General features: G+C 39.0%; 1 protein-coding gene and 1 long non-coding RNA gene across 12 annotated transcripts in view; both read right to left on the bottom strand.

Annotated features, from left to right (window-relative positions):
• Rbp6 (RNA-binding protein 6) overlaps positions 1-20767 on the bottom strand; it is a 459964-nt gene that overhangs the window by 98929 nt on the left and 340268 nt on the right. The gene's annotated exons all lie outside the window — the stretch shown is intronic.
• LOC122408978 (uncharacterized) lies at positions 7309-9324 on the bottom strand. 2 transcript variants are annotated; one of them, XR_006260579.1, is made up of 4 exons: positions 9164-9324; positions 8647-9055; positions 8229-8427; positions 7309-8001 (listed from the first exon to the last, which is right to left on the bottom strand). It is a non-coding gene; the product is annotated as an uncharacterized lncRNA (long non-coding RNA). The 2 variants fall into 2 exon arrangements; XR_006260580.1 differs by having other exon boundaries at positions 8647-8881; positions 9122-9324.

Consider the following 20767-nt stretch of genomic DNA (forward strand, 5'->3'; position numbering starts at 1 on the left):
GTTTATCGACAAATTTCTAATAGAATCATTTTCATTGTGATTTTGTCATTTAATAATGCAACAAATAAATATCCATGACTAGTCGTTTGAAATGATAATTCTTCATTACGTAGCGATAGGCATTCTGACTTCATAACTTATTAGCTTCTTGAAACAATCTGAAAAAAAATTCATCTCATTATTCTTGTTATATATTTATTAGGGTGTGTCAAAAAACATGTTTTTTTTTCCCCCAAAGAATAGCCTTCAGGTAGAAGATTGAAGGCTATTCACATTTTGAAGGCTTCACTCTACTTCGATATACAGATTGATTGTAGTAGATTTTGAATTTTTGCCACTGTTCTTTGTCGCCATGGTTTGATTGGACTTGTTGAAACTTATTTCGGTTCGGGTTTATTGGACTTGTTTGGAATTTATTGGAAATACTTGGGTTAGTTGGGGTTTGTTTTCATTATTAAATGAAAAAATCATAAAGGAAATGATTCTATTAGAAATTTGTCGATAAATTTGAGAGCTGACGAAGCGGGCAGCTGGTACATTTGGAAGGATTGACAAGTTTCAAAGATTTTCGTTCAGTACGAGCGGTTCCGTGCGAAAAGTACAGTAAACGAAAAGTACGATCACATATAACAGTCGAGGAAATGTCGGGTTGCTACGATCGGGACTCGCCCCGATGGAGAGTTGACGCGCTTGTATACTTGGAGCGATGTAGAGTTGCTACACTTGGAGACTTCCAATGATGGAAAAATGCCCTGGAGAGATGACACGATGTCAAATTGCTCGATGTAAAGTTGACACCCTGCCGTATGAGCATACCATTGTCGAGAATCGCATGACGAATGAGAACATGCATTTGGATTTATCATTTGAAAACGACACTTTTCCGTAACGGTGAATAAGAAACTTGACGAGATAGGCCATTTTTCGTATTACACCGTATACTTTCTCTCCGAACTCCCAAGTCTTTTTCGTACTCCGAAGGCGTACTTTTTGGGTTTTTTTTTTCTTATCTCCGCTCAGGATGCTTTACACGCGAATTTTCTTTGAGTACATGTACAGGAAATTTCACCTCGAACGATACCGAGTCCTACCTTCGGAATTTCCTTTGCAAATATTTACTTACAAATATTTTCCATAAAATGGACGAAACGAGTTTATCCAAAGTTTTAATATTTCTTCTCGCCAAATTATTGCAAAATGTTCGTTCAAACATCTGCTCGAAAATAGTAAGTTTTATCGTCTTTCCCCAAACGATGTTGTCTGACCAAGCACTGAGTATTTCCCCTCAAACGAAACTTGAGTAAATATTAAAGAACGTAACTATAATACGAATATCATATTCGATAAATTCTGTAAATTGGTGAGTGATTTTTATTCCGTGTTCATATGTCGATCAATCAAACTAAGGGAATGGGATAAAAGAATAACGGGAGTTGAAAATAGATTATTTCGAGACGGAAAGTGCAGTAGATCGAACGTGGAATCGAGACGAGGGATTCTAGTTTAGGAGAATGTGAAACGAACGAGGTCGGAGGCTAGCTGGATGTCGATTGAACCGAGTCGAGGTTGAAAGAAGCAATGTGCACCATACTTCTCTATATCAGTTTGAATGGAGTTTCTGAAAGAGTCTTGATTCATACACACATACACACATGATCCGAAATACTACAGGCACACACTCGTCTGGTTCCTATACCTTTTTCTACTTGCTTTTTTCTCTTTCTGGTGCACTTCATCTCCTCGAGCAGCCAGGGCAACTTGAGCACGTACGGTGGCGTGGAAGAGAGAAAGAGAGGGAATCTTCGCTCCCGTTTGCGTCTCTATCTCTCACTCAGGGAGCTCTCGGAATATCTAAAATGAGGGAAAAGGGTAGTCTTCTTCGAGGGTTCGAGCCTCTGCCCGACAACACGTATAAAGTTCAATAAGGGTCGAGTCTCACTAACAATGTCCTTCAAAACGACTAATTAAATAAGATGTACACACGAATACATCAAAATATGAAGAGAAAGAATGGAAGAATCTCTTCTTACTAACTAAAGAATGAAAATTTAAAGAAGGATTAGCAAACATGAAGACAAGAGAAAAAGGGAAATTTTACTGAAACATAGGTGGCAATTTGACTAAATCCACACGATAATTCATCACGCGAAAGCAAGTTAACATCCAATAATTTTCACCCACAATTGTCTCATACTCGCAATTAATATGCAAGATGAAAAGTGATTACGAAGATCCACGTACAAGAAAGCGAAGGTGAAAGCTTTGGAGTCAAAAGGGAACGGATTGAATGCGTCTCCGATGTTGGAAATGCCAGGCTCATCGAGGAATACGCGTGGAGAACGCCCTTTGCTAACAAGGTGTTGGAGTGGGTGTGCAGGAACAAACTCCATGCCGAATAGAGTTTATATTTATGTATTTACATCTTTGTGTGTATACAAAAAGAGACCGAGATAGAGATTTCTTTGTCGCCTGTTAGGTCAGCCGAGAGCCTTCGTCTCAGCGCTTGAGTGGCTCAATCAGAAACAGGGAGTTGGTATCTCACGTCAGTTAAGGGCTTCGTAGAAGGGCCGACAATGTGCCAGAGGGCCTTCTTCGGTGTAACTCCCGGAACGATAATTGTAGTACCTAGACTCACCGGAACTCCCACTGTCTCCCTCTTGCAACTACTGACGTCTGCTATATGTCTGTTGACGTTTTTTTCATTTGTTTTCGAATTCCTGGGAATTCCTGAGAGGAATTGTTATAAGCACGGTCCAACTTGAATTGTTAATAATGGGATTGATTACACGGTGTTCTGTGCTTGGTCGTCGAGGAGAAGGGCCATTATACAGCATGCTAAGAAGATGGAAAATGTGCATCTCGATACTAAAATCGTCGAAGTTTAGAAAATTAATTATAAAATATTGACAATTGTTATTTTCGAAGAAAATCTTTGGGCGAATTATGAAAACGTATAAAAGTATATGCTACTGAAGGGAAGAACATAAGTCGAGAAGAATCGTGAGACGACCGACCTGGTCTTGTCGGTCTTCCTATAGTTGCGAGAATTACATGGAAATTTTCTTTTGATGGTAGGAGAGCTTGTATTCGTACAAGAAAGAATAAGGAATGAGAGAAAACGAAAAAAGGAGGAAAACGTACGGTGACTTAATCCTCTCGTCGTTAAAATATTTCCCCGCTGCAAGTACCTTTATTAATAAATTTAAGCTACTCCGAGAGCCACCAAGACACGAGCTAGTCTCACTATTAGGGCAGGAAGAATTTTTGCGAAGAGGATTAAAGGTCGTCTCTTCAAAGTCATCTTTTTTTTTGTGGTGAAATCAACGAGTGTAGTTTACTTCGAGATATGAAATTTTTTGGTGGTCCAAGACTGATGAATTGATTCCAAGGATTTATTGAATCGATTCTTTACCTAAAAATAGTTCGATAGGTCTAAAATAAAGAAATGAATCGTTTGAAATGAAATATTTCCCCTTTTCGGACTGCAAAGAGAAACCTACGTTCAGAGATAAAATGAAAAAGCTTGAAACTCATGAGACCTAAATTATTGGGTATTTTTTGGTAACTAATTTCCTTGTACCAGTTTTGGCAGGGAAAACTTAAAAAACCTGCGAGCTAATAGTATAGCGTCTGTGCGATTGCCACTTCCTTGACAAAAAGACTAGTGAGAACCATATTCCAAACTCATTCTGCAGAAAGTGTCGAAGAAAAGCGAAGATCACGACCTACTGCATTTAAGTCACGAGCTACCTGGCACTTGGCCAGCAAGATGGAATTGTCCATAGCCCAGTACGAAAGGCGTCCTCATTCCCCTAAAGACGCCGGTAATTACGAGACCGGCAATTCAACAGAGAATCCTTGAGGCACCTAGTGCATAGCTCGGACAGACAATCCCGATAGTTCGTTCGCTTTCCATCTTTCATTATTTTGTTGTCCGATTGCCATTATTATCATTATTTCCCATTCACCTTCGATTTTATGATCCCTAAATCATTGATACGGAAAGAATGTTAGATATTTTTGAATGGAAACCAAAATTTCTGTCATTTTTTTTATAACGTATTTGTGCAGTTTGGAATTAGGAAACTCTTGTACATTACGAACGAGACCTGCATAAATTTGTTACCTGAACAGAGAGGAAGAAGACATCACGCGTACACGCAATCACGCGAATGCCATGTCTGTGGGAAATAAAACCACAATTTTTCAGTAGCTTCGACTTCCTTAATTTTACAATATTTTTTACTCTCCAGAGTGCGAGTTTTCTTAACAAAAATAGAGAAAAATCCTCGTACAACGTTGAATGTGGGAACGCGAAAATGCTGTATAATACGATAAAAGACCCTGCGAGGAAGCTGCAATACAATTCGCAAGTTGTTCACTTTTTTTTCTAAGGATCTAATAAAATTTTCGTCATGATGAGATATTTTAATAAATCTCGCCGGAATGGTTTCACTTACTTACACGAGTAATAATCAAATTTTTCGATACTTCGTTCTTTTTCATTGTCATTGTTCAACATTTTTTTGTGATAACCCTAACCGTCTTAGCCCATGGGCTAGGATATGAGGAGTGTGCAAATGAATGAAAGAAAAACGAACGAACGTGAGGAAAAAATGTTCGTTTCTCTCAGGTGTTGGCGATCCTCGATCTCGTGTTCTGTACATATAGAAAACTCAGCTTCACAAGGTATCTCAGTCATTCCGGAAATGCGCATCGTCTCGGAGCTTCCGTGGCTATACGATGAGAGCTTTAATTAATTGCTGCCCTATAAACCTCTGGATTTTCTACTCTCGAAGAGTACCCTGGAAAAAAAGTTAGAGTAAGAGAAATAAGCTAAAAGAGGAGTAGTCGGGGGCTTCAAAATGTTTTCGTCCAATCTCTCAAAGGGAAATTTTCATCAAACTCTTCGTACATCAATTAAATTAATTCCTAGAAGTATGGACTAAAAAAAACTTCGTATCTTTCCCACACGGTCGCAAAGTGAAAAATATGTTGAAATTTACCGATATTTAAAAAAAAAACCTGTGTTTCCTTATCTCGTTAATGAAATTATTCAATCTTTATTCGAGCTCCACCAACATTTTTTTCGCATGTTGGCCATAACGGGCGCTTAAAGTATATCATTCACATAACCGGAGGTAAGTTCCAGGATTGTTGAATCCCCCTTAGAGGCCAACAAGTGTTCAAACCGCGTCACATTATACGAATATAAAGATATATATTAGTATAATTTGACTCGAGAAACACGTTGTGCTTAAAGAAGAGTCTCTCGCACTCATTGAAGAACGTCGAAATGCACTAGTTCGAAAAAAAAAAAATAGATTTTCTTATAAAAAAGACGAAATGTGGAATGAAACGGAAAAAAAATCGGCAAATTTCTAATGTCTTCAATCATACTCGGCGCGTGTGTCTGGGAAAAAAGTTCAAGTGTGTAGTGCAAGGTATGGCTGAGTTGTACGGCCAATCCGTGCCGGAGTCCAAACAAAGATGAGCGAAAAGGGATGAGGGAAGCCGAGCTGCAAACAGACTCACGCGAAGACTATACGGTGCAAATCTTTTTCTCGTTCACCCTTCTCTAGTTTCCCGTTCATTCTATCACATGTCTTTTATTCTTTTTCGGTGTCTATTTTTTTTTTTTTTTTACTTTTACTTTCCCAGGGGTGTATCCCGGACGAATGGAATAACGAGACGGAAAGACAGAGCTTTTCTGTAGCGGTGAGGAAAAGAGAACGAGGAAAGCGAACAGTCTCAGGGATTTTCGCAAAGGGATAGAAAGCGAAAGAAAAAAAGAGAGAACTGCACCCTCAGTTGCCACGCCCCGGGCTCGTTATTTCCTCGAGGGCATCAGGGACTGTATAGAAAAGAGATGGATACATGGAAAAGCCAAGACCGAGCAAAGAAGACTACTCGTTTTCCAACAACATTTCGTATAACGAAACGAAATTTACGATCACGATGAAAACTTTTCTCCCCCCTTTCATTTTTATTTCTTTACAATTTTTATTCCCGAGCTTTGAAAAAGCTTTATATTGGCTGAAACAAAATTTCATTTCTTCTTCATCAACGATTGATCGAAAGGAGCACAAACTATGTTTCCAAAAAGTTCAAATATCGATGAATCGAACTTTCCACTCAAAGAACTTTTCCCGAGGTTAAGAAAAAAGCGATATCTGTAGGTTTTTCCAAATCAAGGTTTCTGTCATTTTTTCTAACCAGGCTAATATTTATTGTAGGAGAATCTGATAATTTAATGTGAACATAATTTTTATTTATAACGTTTTTTAGAATATCATAATTTCGGCAACTGGTACATCGTTCACTTGAAAGTATTATTATAAATCATCGCCCGAAAGCTTGCTCGCTCAAACAATGAAATTGCACGCTCTCCCACAACGTGAATTTCCGTTATTATTTTATATTTCTTTTCTTCTTCTACTATTTGCATTATTATTATTTATCCTTCGCATTGTTTTCTTTGCTTTATCTCACCTCGAGGGAGGCATTACAACGTCAACGTGCCGAGGTACGAGGTATCGTCTGCTCGAAACACCGTCTTCCCCCTCGAGGAATTATACTAACCTATATCACGTTTCAACGTCGTCGTGAGAAGACGCTGGTGCCTGACTAAAAAGTACCCCAAACGAAACAAAAAGAGAGAAAAAAAATGTGAAATAGAGGGGAGAAAAAAGAGCGATAGTGTTTGAGTGGAACTCGGGGGTGACGAGGAAAAAGAAGGGAAAGAGAGAGAGAGAGTTCGTACACTTCGGGCTGAATTTATTTTTATCCTCCCAATAAATAAAGCGTGCTTGCCCAAGGCGACGTAGGACGACAAAGACGTTGACGTCCAGAAAAAATTTTCTCTTGCTTTCTCCCGTAGATGATCCCTGAAAGTTACCACCCTCACTTCTTTTTTATATTTTACCCTGCTAAATTCAAGCTAGCGTTCTCGTAACTCGACAAGAAAGTGAAAAAACATATCTATATTCACAGGAATAAAAAATAAAAGCAGAAGCCGATCTCGTTTCCATACTAACACGTCTTATTTTCCTCAACCCCATGTTCGATGTTGCTCTAGGCTTTCATTTTCTCCTTCCTCTTTTCCCCATGCATTGTTAGTGGTTACGAGGCCAAGCGAGGTAGAGATAAGAAACATCGACTCAACCAGAGTACAGAAACACTCCTGTAAAAAAATCCTCCCTCAGATTCGTGGTATCACTTACGAAATGTAATAATTTGTGCAATCGACATTAAATCGGTTCTACAGTTGAAAAATCTCAGCCTTCACAACACGATTGACCTGTTCTGAGGTTCCTGATTGGCTCAGTGATTCATATGAAAAATACAAAAAGAAGACTGTATAATACCAATAAGATAGGAGCAAAATTTGAAAGAGAAAGGACCACAAGAGAAGTATACAAACGAAGAAGCTGGGTGACAGAAGGAATAATGGGAATAGCTGGCTGAGAAGTAATTACGAAGAACGAAAAATCGAATCTATTTTATTAGTAGCAGCTGTGTTATGACCCAGGGTGACTGCAATGATGTCGGATGAAATCATTATTCTATTGAAAATGTCAGCAAAGGTCATAAAAATCGAAATACGTAATAAGTATGAGAATAAAAAATGAAAATTGCCATGGAGAAAGAAATAAAATTGATTGAAAAAAGGTTTGGGCCAAGTTTTTGAAAGGAGAAAAGGGAGTTATTGGACAAAGTACATCACTATGGTTCCTACCATTACTACTATGGATCACTACCATTAAGATGACTTGGAATTTCCAATGGATTGTCAGAGTGCTTTGGTAAGGGATGTCACTTGCTCAAGATGAGCAATCCATCATGTCCATGTAGATCATCGTCGCTGGTCTTGATTACTACATTCCTCAGGAATTTTGATGACCTCATGTTGTAATATGAGGGAGGAGAAATGAGGAAATTGATGCAACCTACCTCTGGTCTAAGGTAAAATGCAATTTATCAAGTATGTCCTGGAAACGTCTGTAGGGAGAAGAATTAAACGGATGTTTAATCTGGCGATCGCACATTATTGCGACTTCATAGTTTGATAAGAATTTTTTATATTTTTGGTTGCTTATAATTATATAATAAAATTTTCATAATTATGTGAAAGAAATAAAATTACTTTAGAGATCATTGAGGGGCGATACTGACAACAGATGAAGGGTATGTATGACCCTGTTTTGAATTTGTTCAAGATTACTTACGGATTTCATTCACCATTGGGTTCAATTGCATCTTCCTATCGAGGCTGTAAGCATTGTTACAATGATTTTCTTAAATCTTGTACGCTTTCTAAAGTCACAAGATTCCGATTCAGTGATCTTGTATTCAGCATTGCCTACACAAAGTCCTATTTTTGACGGAGCTCTCATCCGCTTGTGCAATAATGGGTCGTTGAGTGAACTGAAATTGATGAAAATAATGGAGTGTTTGCGTTGGTAGGAGGAGACTTGAGCTTTTCTCCTCAACTCTGATCAGTGACATTTTGTTGTAAAACACGTCCTACGTGACTGCACTATCTCATTAAGGTAACGCGACAAGTGGTTTGCCATGTCTGAATAAGTGAAACGTTTGAGTAACTTCTATTAGAAAAGCGTGCTACCATGTAATCATAGCCCATACCTTTCTTTCACTCTGGTATACCAGTGGCTGAATTTTTATCAAACATCAGTTCCAAGTTTTTTCCTTAGATCGTAGAAGTCTGGGTTCCTCCCTTTCTCAATAATTTGTCATCCTCGAACCACTGTTTCGATGGATATTGTCAATGGATTGATTTGGCAAATGATTGGTTTACTCAATTTTACCACTGACTTTCCCGTTCCTTCTTTTTTAACGACTCTATATTCGTCAGATCATACTGATGAAGTTGAGTAAAAAAAAATATTGCAGTTAGATGACTATCGAATGCCTATTCTTTTTCGTCCGCATCGAGTATCTGGAGTTGAATGTACTAACAATGACAGTTGAAGGGATATTATACTTTCAAGGCTTGAATTCTTCAATTTCTTTTGACACCTATGTGCGTCTTCCCCTGAATGAGCAATAATATTTTTACAAAAATAAAAAATCCCAAACAAAACAATAAAGTACAATTGACCTGCTTTGTATGATGCAATCTTGATAAAGAACAACCTCTAACCTTGGAGTGGAAATTGGTAGCCCAAATTCAGTCACTTTACATAGCGTTGCGAAACGACACTTACAGGGCCCGATCACGCCATAACACTTGCGAAACGACGAAAACCCGGCTCGATCACGAACAACAATGACGACCGCGCGCGCTTTGTTGACATGCGGCGGCCATCTTGGACAACGAGACAAGCCGACAAGCCACAACGAGAGGACGACCGTGAGCGACGCCACATGTCAACATTGTCAATTGACAATAATTTTTTATTTTAATAATTTCAAATCATCCCGGCACTCATTGTTGGCATAATTAGGCTCAAATAAATCGGGAAATCAGGGGGAATGAAAGGGGAATCATCCAGAGCCTGATTTTCCGAATAATTTCAGTAAATTAATTGAACAAGAATGCACATTCCAGCGCATGCGCACGTAGAAGGTTCTAGAAGAAAATGCGAACGCGAGCGCAACATTTTGATCAATTTCAATTTTGAACATATGAATTTTGTTGTGAAATTGAACTTATCTAATAACTAATCGGTAATAAATATTGTATAAATTCAATCATTTTTTCATAAAATTTAACTATAGAAATGAGAAAAATCACGTTTAAATAACTGACGCGTATCGACGCGTAGCGCCGCGTAGCGACGTTCAGGTTGAATAGGTCAGAGCGTTCAGCGTTCCATTCCAGTTACAGTAGAGATACTTCTGGTGCAAATAAAAAACCGAGCTCACCTAATATCCAATCGTGCAATGATGGGCGAAAGGTATGGAAGCTCAGTCATTTGTCACTGTCCCGGACAGAAGTAAACGCCAAGAAAAATCGATCCCCTACGCGTGATTCCTCCCTTTTCTGCGAGCAATCTCTCCTTTGCTTTTTTCCACCATCAATTTTTACTTTGCACAGCGCCCTTTCCCGTTGCCTCGCTCCCCAGTCTCGCTCTTGAAGGCAAGGAAATTCGTCCATTACACGATCCGTGAAGGATCGATTCACCACCGAGTCAAGCTGGCCAACTTTCCGTTATTGAGATCTTATGATAATTGTGGACGATTCAGGCTATTCCACGAGCTACGATAATTCATCCGATGTCTCCTGCAGACATGGGCGGTTCGTGTACAAAGGAGAAAGGACCAGCAACGAACGGTGAGTAGAATCAGAAATACGTTTGGAAAAAAAAAAAAAAAAAATTCTCGAACTACACAAACTATCATGAGAATGCACGTGTGAAAGCATTTTTGCTTCGTTTTCCTAATAGATTGTAATCCGAATGACAAAATAAGTTGTCCATTAACACGAACGAAAAGCAAAATCTTTTTTATTCGCCCGGTTTTTCCATTCATTTGACCCTTTTATTTTTTTATTCATACTCTCCTTCTTATGCGTCTTCACGAGTCGTTAAACTTTTCGTTCGTTACTTCGGCCTGGCTCGAATCGGATTTTAGTTTATCTCCGAGGGACACGCGCTCTAACAAAGTATTGAACGAGGAATAGCGCGCTTTCGAAAGGGTGGGGAATTAATGTATAAGTATATGAAATACACAGGTGTTTGGTAGGACGTTGCTCGAGGTCTTTCGACGAGCGAGATATCCTCTTCTGCCTCCCTCATTCCAGCTCACTCATCTTGGCTCATCATCTCTTGCCAGACACGCCGGAGCGACTATATACGAATCTATGTATTTATATTTATAAATATAAATTGTATGTATACATATATAAACGGTAGAACGAGATGGAAAAGCATATACGACGAGGCATCTCGAGTATAGGTAGCTAACTCATAACTACGTCACATCCTGCAGGTAATTGAAAACGTTATCTCCCACCCATGCAGTTGATTCCCATCCCTTCCTGTGCCCTCTACGGTTTACTTACGCATTTATATGTACCTATAGGTATACACGTGCATGTATTTTATTCTCCTTCCAAATTCGCTGTACCAGCGGAGAGAGAGAGAGAGAGAGAGAGCAAAAGAAAAGTCTCTACCATGGCTCAAGGGTACTTCTCCGATGCCCAGAATGAGGGGGTTTGTAATTAACACCCCCACTCAGCCAGTCAGCAAACCAAGCACCCAGCGTGGTCTGATCTGTATTCGTTTCTTGCTCTCTCTCTCTCTCTCTCTCTCTCTCTCTCCTTCGTTTAACCTTCTTTCTCTCCTGTGGTCGGATAACTCATTGGAAAACTCGAGAAAAACTGACGATGAGGCAGACTTTCACAAGCGTCTCCCTCTGAGTTCTCCGTTTCTACATTTCGAGTGCTCACTCCCACTTGAACCAGCTTTCACTTGATTTCTGTGTAACAGCTTTATATTTGACTCCATCTACGGCTTCTTGTCTTTTCCTTCCTGCTGGTCTCGTCGTCCACGGAATCGAATATACGAATGAGGAAGCACAAGACGAAGGAGAAGACGAGGAAGGGGAAAAAGGGAGGATTCCGAGGAGGACTCGTAACCGCGAGTTGTGTTCGAGAGAAAATGAGCTCGGGACTTGGTTTCGTTTTCACAAACTTCTCGAGTGTTGCTTGAGACTCTAAAGAAAAGAGTTGGAGAGAGAGGGAAAACGGTGGGGACGAGGAGAAGAAGCACAACGAGAGACGAGAAAACGTAAGAGAAAAGAAGAGGAAAATATTGGGGGAGAAAGGGATTCGAGCTACCAGCTGAGCCCTGATAGAAGCGAGAACGCCAGAGAGAGAACGAGGGTAAAGGTAACATAAAGAAAATAGAGAGAGAGAGAGAGAGAGAGAGAGAGAGAGAGAAAGAGAGAGAGAGAGAGAGAGAGAGCGCGAGATAACGAAAGAGAAAAGAAGGATCAGCACCGGGGAAGGAGTTGAGTTGGAGAAACCATGGATTCAAGTTCATTGTATGGACCAGGATTACTCCTTGGTACAACAGCAATCTGGCCTCGCAAGCTGGCAAACTATCACGAGTCAAAGAGGCCATCAGAAACGCTAAAAGAGCAAGTGGAAGCACCAGTATAGTTTGGCCATCGAAGGGATGAAACAGGCAGATGATTAAGATAGAGAGAGAGGATGAAAGATGCTCCTCCAAGGGAATCGATATCTACTTCCGGCGAACGGAAGGTTCTTTGTCTATGGTCTAACAACACACAAACTGAAAGATAACAGATAACTTGGCAATGTCAGCGTGCTCGATGATGATTTTCTCCTCATGTAGAACTTGCTCCAAAGCAGCAGAGTTACTCAGTAATGAGTTGTTTGTCTTCAATCCGTGGACTCTTCCAATTTTCCCTTTTCTGTATCTGTTATTTACAAGAGCCATGGACCACCATTTATTGACTGAAGCTTTCTTGTAACAAAATATTAAACTGATAACGGTTGATATTTATTATTTCTAGTCAGGAGATGCGCCTTTGTTTTCTATACCCGTTTGAATTTTTGCTGATTGCTCCATCTTTGATTAAAAAGTAGAAAACGGCAATTTTCGTTCTTGAATTATCTTTCTGGATATTCCTGGAATTTTCGGGAATGAAGCAGAGCGGATAGAATTCAAGATTGGAACAAGTCACTGCAAATCTTTTTTTTATTCCTCCGCTCCTGTTCCTATCGTGCCTCTCTCTCTCTCTCTCTCTTTCACTTTTTCGTGGTGGTAATTTCACGGTGACTAACTCTGGGCTGCTGTATAGCCTGGGGTTTAATACGATGCTGTGCTCAGAACGGAAATAAATCAGTAGCGCTGGTTGTGACAACAAAACACTGAATCAACATCGCACAAGACCAAGTTTCTTTTTCTACTAGCCCACTGTTCGTTCAGGATCATCGAAATCAAAATCCAGCAAAAACTTTCAGTATGAAAGGAATTCCCAAAATTAAAAAACATATAGATTAGGTATGCGAACACTCTCATATGAATTTTCATACTTATAAATTTTCTGTATTACTTTCAACCAGTCGAATCTGCCCAGGTCTCAATTTGGGAAAAGAAAATAATCGATATTTCGAAAATCCAAAGGTTTCCTCCTCTCACAAAAAGGTGCAGTTCCAAAGTAAAAAAAATGAAATGGTTTCAATCCGCATCGTGAAATTTCGCAAGGACACGTCTTTGATTTCTTTTTACTCTCTTTTCGCTCTCTCCATCATGATGCGTGCGTGCATGAAGTATACAGATGCGTCGAGGTGTTGTAGTTAAACGCAATACAAGACTAGTTGAGGCACAGTGAGGGGAAATAGGTACGTTGTTCCATTGTTCAACATCCTCATACAGTTTTCATTGTAGAGACCGCTGTGTGGTCTCTCTTGCTAGGTTTCGTCCAACCTCCGCCCAACAACACATATCAGGGTAATTACCTTTGTTCGACGTACAAATTGCGGTTCGTACTTACTCGACCTCTGTACCAGATCTCACTCACCAACACATCTGATGCGCATGCTCTTCCTTTTTCCTCTCCCTTTCTCTATTTTTCATCTTTCTCCTAATGCGTCATTTTCCCCAATTTCGTTCTATTCCAAATGCTTCAACTTCCATCATCGTTATAAAACGTCACGTCAAAAACGTATTTTCTTAACTAAAAATGAATTGATATGTTATTGAGCTCGTTATCAATCGATTGTTTTCTTTAAAAATTAGGCATAATGTGAAATATGATTTGCGAAAAAAAGAAAAAGACATCGTTTCGACAAAAGATGACCGATGCAGTGATAAGTAACATACGTAAGGCCATCGGAAAATAAAAAACGATTAAAGTATTTGGCAAATGGATTAAATTTATTATTATTGAATGAGAAATTAACATGAGAAAATAAAATTTAATCAAAGTACTTGAATATTTTTTTTTTTTGTAAAGAATTGAAGTTTTCTATATGAATAATTACAATCGCAGGAATATCGATAACGATTAAAAATGGTCGAGGGCACCGCTGAGCAAAAAGGCATGAAAAGATGAGCTTGGAAACAATGAATAAATGAACCAACCAAACTGTACGAATAACGACAAAATAAATGTCTGCCCCCGATGAAATATTACCGACCCGTAATTGGCCCATGACTTTATCCTTTCAGAGCGAGCTATAGTTATTGCCCGAGCCCAGACGAGAGAAGATGGGTAAAAAATCGTCATTTAAAATAAAAGATATCTTACGCCGGTATTATATTTTGTGGTGAAGGAGGCTAGAAACAGGCTAAGGATCGACGATAAGGCTTGTAGAGAGCGGCTCTTCTGAAAGGAGGTAAACGGAATATCATCGGGGTCGCTGAATTTGACGCACGAGTGTAATGCGCCCGCTTATATAGTTGTCTTGCCGATACGTGGCAAAAACTTCGACAAATATCCCGACTATCTCTGTAAGATGTTGGAGATGATATGTTCCAAGCAAACGGTATCACCTTTTTTTTTATTGACAACTATTTCAGTCGGTGTCGTTAATGGGTCACGTGGTCATCTAGTTTTGGGTCAAAAATAAAGTTGACCCAGAACATTGGTTGAGTAATCTCTGAAATTTTACGTTCAACTCTATGATTGAATCACAGTATGGGGCTCACCGGTATTAAAAGTATGAGATATTCGGCGAACATCGATGGAAGTGTTCGTTCTATGAGCACACTCTTCTTTTTCATTTCGAATTCGACCATCGATATGAGGCAATTTATTTGAAATCGTTATTAAATAGTCATTGAATGAACGTGCAGAATGACAATGATTTGAGAGCATGTATGAAATTTTAATTTCTCAATTAACGAACGACTGAATCAATGTTCCGAACATTATTTATTCTATCAAATAAATGTTTGAGTGAATACAGATTAACTACTTCCGTCGAAATTTTGAATTTACAATCGTGTACGTCAGTTCAAACTGATTGATACAATTCTGTAGAATTATTTAAAAAATAATTTTGTCTAATGTACTAAAAAAAAATAATAAAAAATCATCTAATAGTGAATCGGATTTTTCACTTAGGGGTTGAACTTTGCGTTATTTAGAACTTGTACAGTTCATTTGAGAAGAAAGTCGGATGTCTAAATCAAATCATTTTACAGAATTCTTGTCTTCATATTTCCCTTATCTAAAACCATGAATGACTTCACTCAACTTATCTTGCTTGCTGCAAAAGACGATCATCAATGACGCCGAAGTTTGCAACGTTGGAGTCCAACGAAACGATTCAAATAAACTCTTCAATGATTCGAGTAATTCTCCAATTTCGTTTCCTGCTGAATTTGCAATCCGTAGTTTTTCAATCTACACCGATGCTTCGTGAAATAAAAAATTGATGAATTATAAATGTTTTTTTCCTTCATTTCGTTGGACTCCAACGTTGCAAACTTCAGCGTCATGATTATCACCAATCCGGATAAGTGAACAAAACTCTGGGTCGAAATCTCTTCTATATATGCATCACTTTCTAATATTACCTCTGCATGGACTTGGCAATGTTGAAAGTCAATCCATTTAATAAGGCACAGTCATGAATTACTCTGTCATCGTGCGAACTTTTAAATATCCTAATATTTTGCCGTATAACGGCGCAACGGCGAGCATTAGAGGTAAATGCGAGTGCCCTCGCCAAAAACTATCTTGCTCAGCTACCTGAGTTCATCCGCTACGTAGTTAATAACCACAAAGAGCAGTGTGCGCATGTGTGTGTGCGCGCGCGCGCGCGCGTACGGATGTGAGCAAGAGAGGAGAAATTTTATACTTTCACTGCTTCACTATGTTTGTTTCCCTTCTTTTCTTTCACTCTTCCTCTTTTTTTCGTTGACCGGGATTTGCATATTTAGCCAAGGGTCGCGTCGTGGCCATTGGAATTGCAAAATCGCAAAGTGAACTTGTTCGCGTCCGACGCTGCGAAGCTCAGGGAAAAGGACACGCTTTGTACGTGTGTGTGAGTGTTTCTGTGAGGAAAAGAGAAAGAGTAAGAGGGATTCAGCTCGATGTTCTATATAAATAATTCGCACAGCGAGATAGCTCTCTTACGGGTCAACCTCGACGAAGCGATGTGTTCAAAGTTTTCGAATCAACTGCACCAGTTTTCACTTTTTCTTTCTCTCTCTGTTTTCCCATCTCAAATAAGGGTGCCTACGAACGAAAGGACGGAATAATGTACTGTCCTCGACGCACTGAATTAACGACGAGACTGTATTATAATAGAGATTAATGAGGTTGATTCACAATTAAGAATTCAATACATGCTTGGGATTCTCTTTGTCGATATGATTGTTCTTTTTTGTACCATCTCGTAGAGAGTATTTTATTGTTCAAAACTTTTCAGACGTAAGTAGGATAATGCAGTAATGGATGACTAGTCAAGTAGAACCAGTCTTGGGCATATTGAAAATTACTGCACGCGGCACTACATTATTTTAATTGTTTTATTGAAACTGAAAAGTACACTTGACGATGGAAGAAAGTAAATGTTTCACATCAAGCCAGAAGCATTTTTCGAATGGTTCAAATCTAAAACGGGCGTAAATCATAAATAGGTAGGGAAAAAAGATTGAACAAATCGATTGACTCGTTTTGTCTAATGGACGACGATCCCTTAAGTAATTGAATCGATTACAAAGTCTCGTTTTTCCCTTACGCGTTTTGCCCTCAGGTTGTAAAGAAGAAATCCGCGGCTCGTTCTTTTTCTCCATTTCTTTAGCTCGTTCTCTTTGCAATTCTGGTGATACGATCGGAGGATGTTTGCGAAAATAAATGGCAGGCTTGTGCCAATTTACCCTTCATAGACGAATAGCCGATCGTTTGTAAATCCCACAGAGATACTTCTCAGGCTTTTCCAACAGTCTGCTGTTCGAGCGAGTGGAATGAAACGAAAAAGGACTCGAAGAAAGAAAGTAAAAATAAATAAGAAGAAAATCTCAAAGCCTGAAGATCTTTCTGACAATTTGTCAGCTCGTCGATCTGCAATACTAATAGCAGAGTAGTTCGCCAAATATAACGTGTAATTTTTCATCAATCACATTGGAATTACTGATAAAAAAAAAATCATTAAATTTCTGTAGAAGGCTCTGACTATAAGTTCTAAAAATTACCAAAAATACAATCTTTCTGATCGCTTTCAGTTCTACCTCATGGGGAAAAAGGCTGAACTGCGTTCGCCATTCCTGCTACTACCAAAAGAGTTTTTTGTTCGTAGAAAGTGACAAGAAAAGTATGTCACGCAGCGATAAAGGAAAAAATACTCGAAATATTGTAGTGGTACGGGAGGAAGTGAACGAGTTTTGGGCTAGAAAAGCATGAAAATAAATATGGCCATGTGAATCATGGGTATAAATATTATATATCAATATGTAGGGGAGTATGGGGCAAAGTGGCCCACTTAAGGAATTTAACGAGTTTTGTCGGGTAGCACATGGTCATTTACTTATTTTTATGTCCCCAAACTGATTCCACCTCATTATTACTCGAATTTTGAAAAAAAAAATTTTGGGGCAAAGTGGCCACCCCCTAAAATATATGCGATGAAAATCGATAATTGTCACTTCTGGTTAAATAGACGTTGGAATTGATTGTTCTCGCATGGAACATTGAAGGATGCGATAAAACGAAAAGAAACGAGGCATAGTACGAACCCTCCTTCGACAGGATGAAAAAAAAATTAGTCAGAATACTTCGATAAATTTTGCCAAATTTTTTTTCATGCCGAAAATGAATATCCAGCCCACTTTATCAGATAATAAATGATCTTTCGACTATTGTTGAGTCTTAAAACTCTTTGTTCATCCTCTTTTTCCTCATTTGGTCGAGAAAATTTTTTGGGGCAAAGTGGCCACCCTCTCAAATGCGGTGAAAATCGATAATTGTCACTTCTGGTTAAATAGACGTTGTAAACATTGAAGGCCGCGATAAACCGAAAAGAAACGAGGCATAGTAGGTACCCTCCTTCGATGGGATGAAAAAAGAATTAGTCGGAATACTTGGATAAATTTTGCCATTACCAGTGGCAAAAGCCCGTTCTTATCGGGGGCAAATCGTGGGAAAACCGCCATTATCACGAGTCTGTCGTATCGCGCAAATCTAGTGAGTAAGAAAAAAGAGATCATGAAAAAAGAAAAATTCTTGTCTGCGGCGGACGTTGCGTGTATTTTCTGCGATCAACTTCATTCGCATTCCTCCAAAGATTGAATTCGCTGCGAAACATGCCTAAAATGGGCGCACACCTTGTGTGCAGGTGTTGATGAAGATCAAGTCTATTATAAGTACGATTTTTGTCAATTAAAATAAAATAGAAATTTATCAGTAATTCGCAAAATGATTCTCATCCTCTGCCTCAAATAGCTATCAATTTCTCAAAAAACATAGAATTCTCACTGATTCTGTGCCCCGCCAGAAATCGGAATTGCGTGAGTGGCCACTTTGCCCCAGAATTCAAAAATGCCCCAAAAAAGTGGGTGGCCACTTTGCCCCATGTGGCCACTTTGCCCCATGTTCCCCTATATCTGTATGCGCATTGAGTATGGCTCAGGAAAAAAAAACTGGAATAAAGAACGAACGTCATATCTCTTTGGAAAGCGAGAGCCAAGTCTATTCAATGAAGAATCCAATCGGATATCACCGTGAGAGTATGAGCTCTCCGACCTATACACGCATTCCAATTTTTATTTGTTACATTACGATCTCCCGCGGGCACTGAAAGAATGAAAATATAAGGAATGTACATACGAACATCACTCGAGGGAATGAAAATTGTCTTTACGAACAATTGGGAAAAACAAGCACATTTGTCTTCGAACATACAATATATACCTATGTATTTTTGTGATTTATTCGCTGCACTGAACTTCTAGCAATATTTCCTACATTTGCCCTTGAGAAATAATATTTTAACTCTCACACATATTTCACAAACTCCGGTAAATCCCACGGGGCATTTTTGTTCAACTGCAAAACTAAAAAAGATATTAAACGAAGTCCCAGAAGAATTCGTTGCAAGGCCTTGAAACAAAATCCAATATAATCCTCAAATGTATCTGCACTTGCCGAATACTCGTATAGTACGCGAGTATCGAACGAGGTAACATCTAAGTGTTATTAGCTCTTCATCATCAGGGATCTGCCAATAAAAAAGCTATTTAAAAAAATGCTTCTGCCACTGCCATTACACATTCCCAAATAAATTCTCCCTCCGAAGGTTCCTTAGAACAATTTGACCGATAACCAGGATCAACGGATATTAAACTCGATAAATTGAATGTGCGAGTTTATCGTTTTACTTGCATAGCTAGTTTCGAAACAATGTTTTAGGCTAACGGGCGGACCGAATGTTTTCATAGCTTTTATTCGTGAAAGCGTGGCCGAACGCGGCCCTCTCCTCTTTTTTCTGGGCTAGCCCTGCCCCTAGCAACGCGGGCAATCCCACCTGGCCACGTAATGCGAACACCGGCATTTGATAAGGGTTAGTCGATGAATTTCGTATTACAAATACACAAACGTGGAAATGAGTTTGTGTGCATGCATGTTATATTGTACATTGGGGTTCGAAAGGTTGCGTGTATACACGAAGGCGCAACCACCGACGATTCTAAGTGAAGTTCGAAACGATCGAATTATTTACCGATAAAAAAACTCATGATCGAACCAACGCTCGAAAATGTTTTTCGCTGAATGAGAGGGAAAGACACAGATAAAGATAAAGACAGTTCGATTTTTGTTGTTGGCTGTTTCGTGTATTCATCCCTTCTAACAACCCTCGCCTTTTTTATGTACCTATACATATCTTTGAATCTCGGTCGATCACATTTACCCATAACGGAACGAATGGAAACCGTATAAAAATGAGGGTAAACTCACATTCGTTTTAACGTTTCGAACGATTTTTCGAGACCGACATGATCGTTTGACGATAATATTTGTGTCGACGTTATTTCAAACTCGACGTTAATTTATAAACTTTTAATTGGAGGCGGGTTTTTCGAAAATTGTATGTAATAACAGAATTTCAATGCAAGTATTATTAGATCCAAAATTTTGCAGCTTAAAAAATAATACCTTTCATTCTCCCTGGTAATAATAGCGGTTATCAATATTTGCAATTGAAATGCACTGAGAAATGTTTGAGTAAAGTTATTTCTCAACTGGATAACGGTTTATCCACGTGTTCACATTCCTATCGCGAATCCCATGGGGAGTAAGACCAAATAGAAAATAAATAATGAGGTAGTGCACCAGTGAGTTAACCAAAGGTTCAAGATTTGTTGGAAATAATCCATGCACGGCGAGTGCTTATCACCATAATATAATGAAGAATCATCATTTCCAAAGGCTACTATGATTGTCATGAATGTTTGCTTGTAGCATTATTAAATGATAAAGTCATAAAAGAAATGATTATATTAGAAATTCGTCGTTAATCTAAATACCTGACGATGCGGGTAGCCGATACATATGGAAAAATCGTCACGCTTTCAAAATTTTCGTTAAGTACGAGTGGTTTTGTGGGAAAAGTACAGTTAACAAAAAATACGAGCACTCATAACAGTCAAGGAAATGTCGGGTTCCGACAATCGGGACTCAACCCGATGGAGGGTTATGACGCACTTACAAGGAACATCACTTTGGTGTCCCCCTCCGATTTTCTTGAAACTGCTGTATGTGAAAGAGCATTCGAAAGTAAGAGACACGTATTTTTTTTTATCGGCGGAAAAACGGTTTTAAGGGG

The sequence above is a fragment of the Venturia canescens genome, chromosome 4 (genome assembly GCF_019457755.1).
Source record: "Venturia canescens isolate UGA chromosome 4, ASM1945775v1, whole genome shotgun sequence".
Classification (NCBI taxonomy): Eukaryota; Metazoa; Arthropoda; class Insecta; order Hymenoptera; family Ichneumonidae; genus Venturia; species Venturia canescens.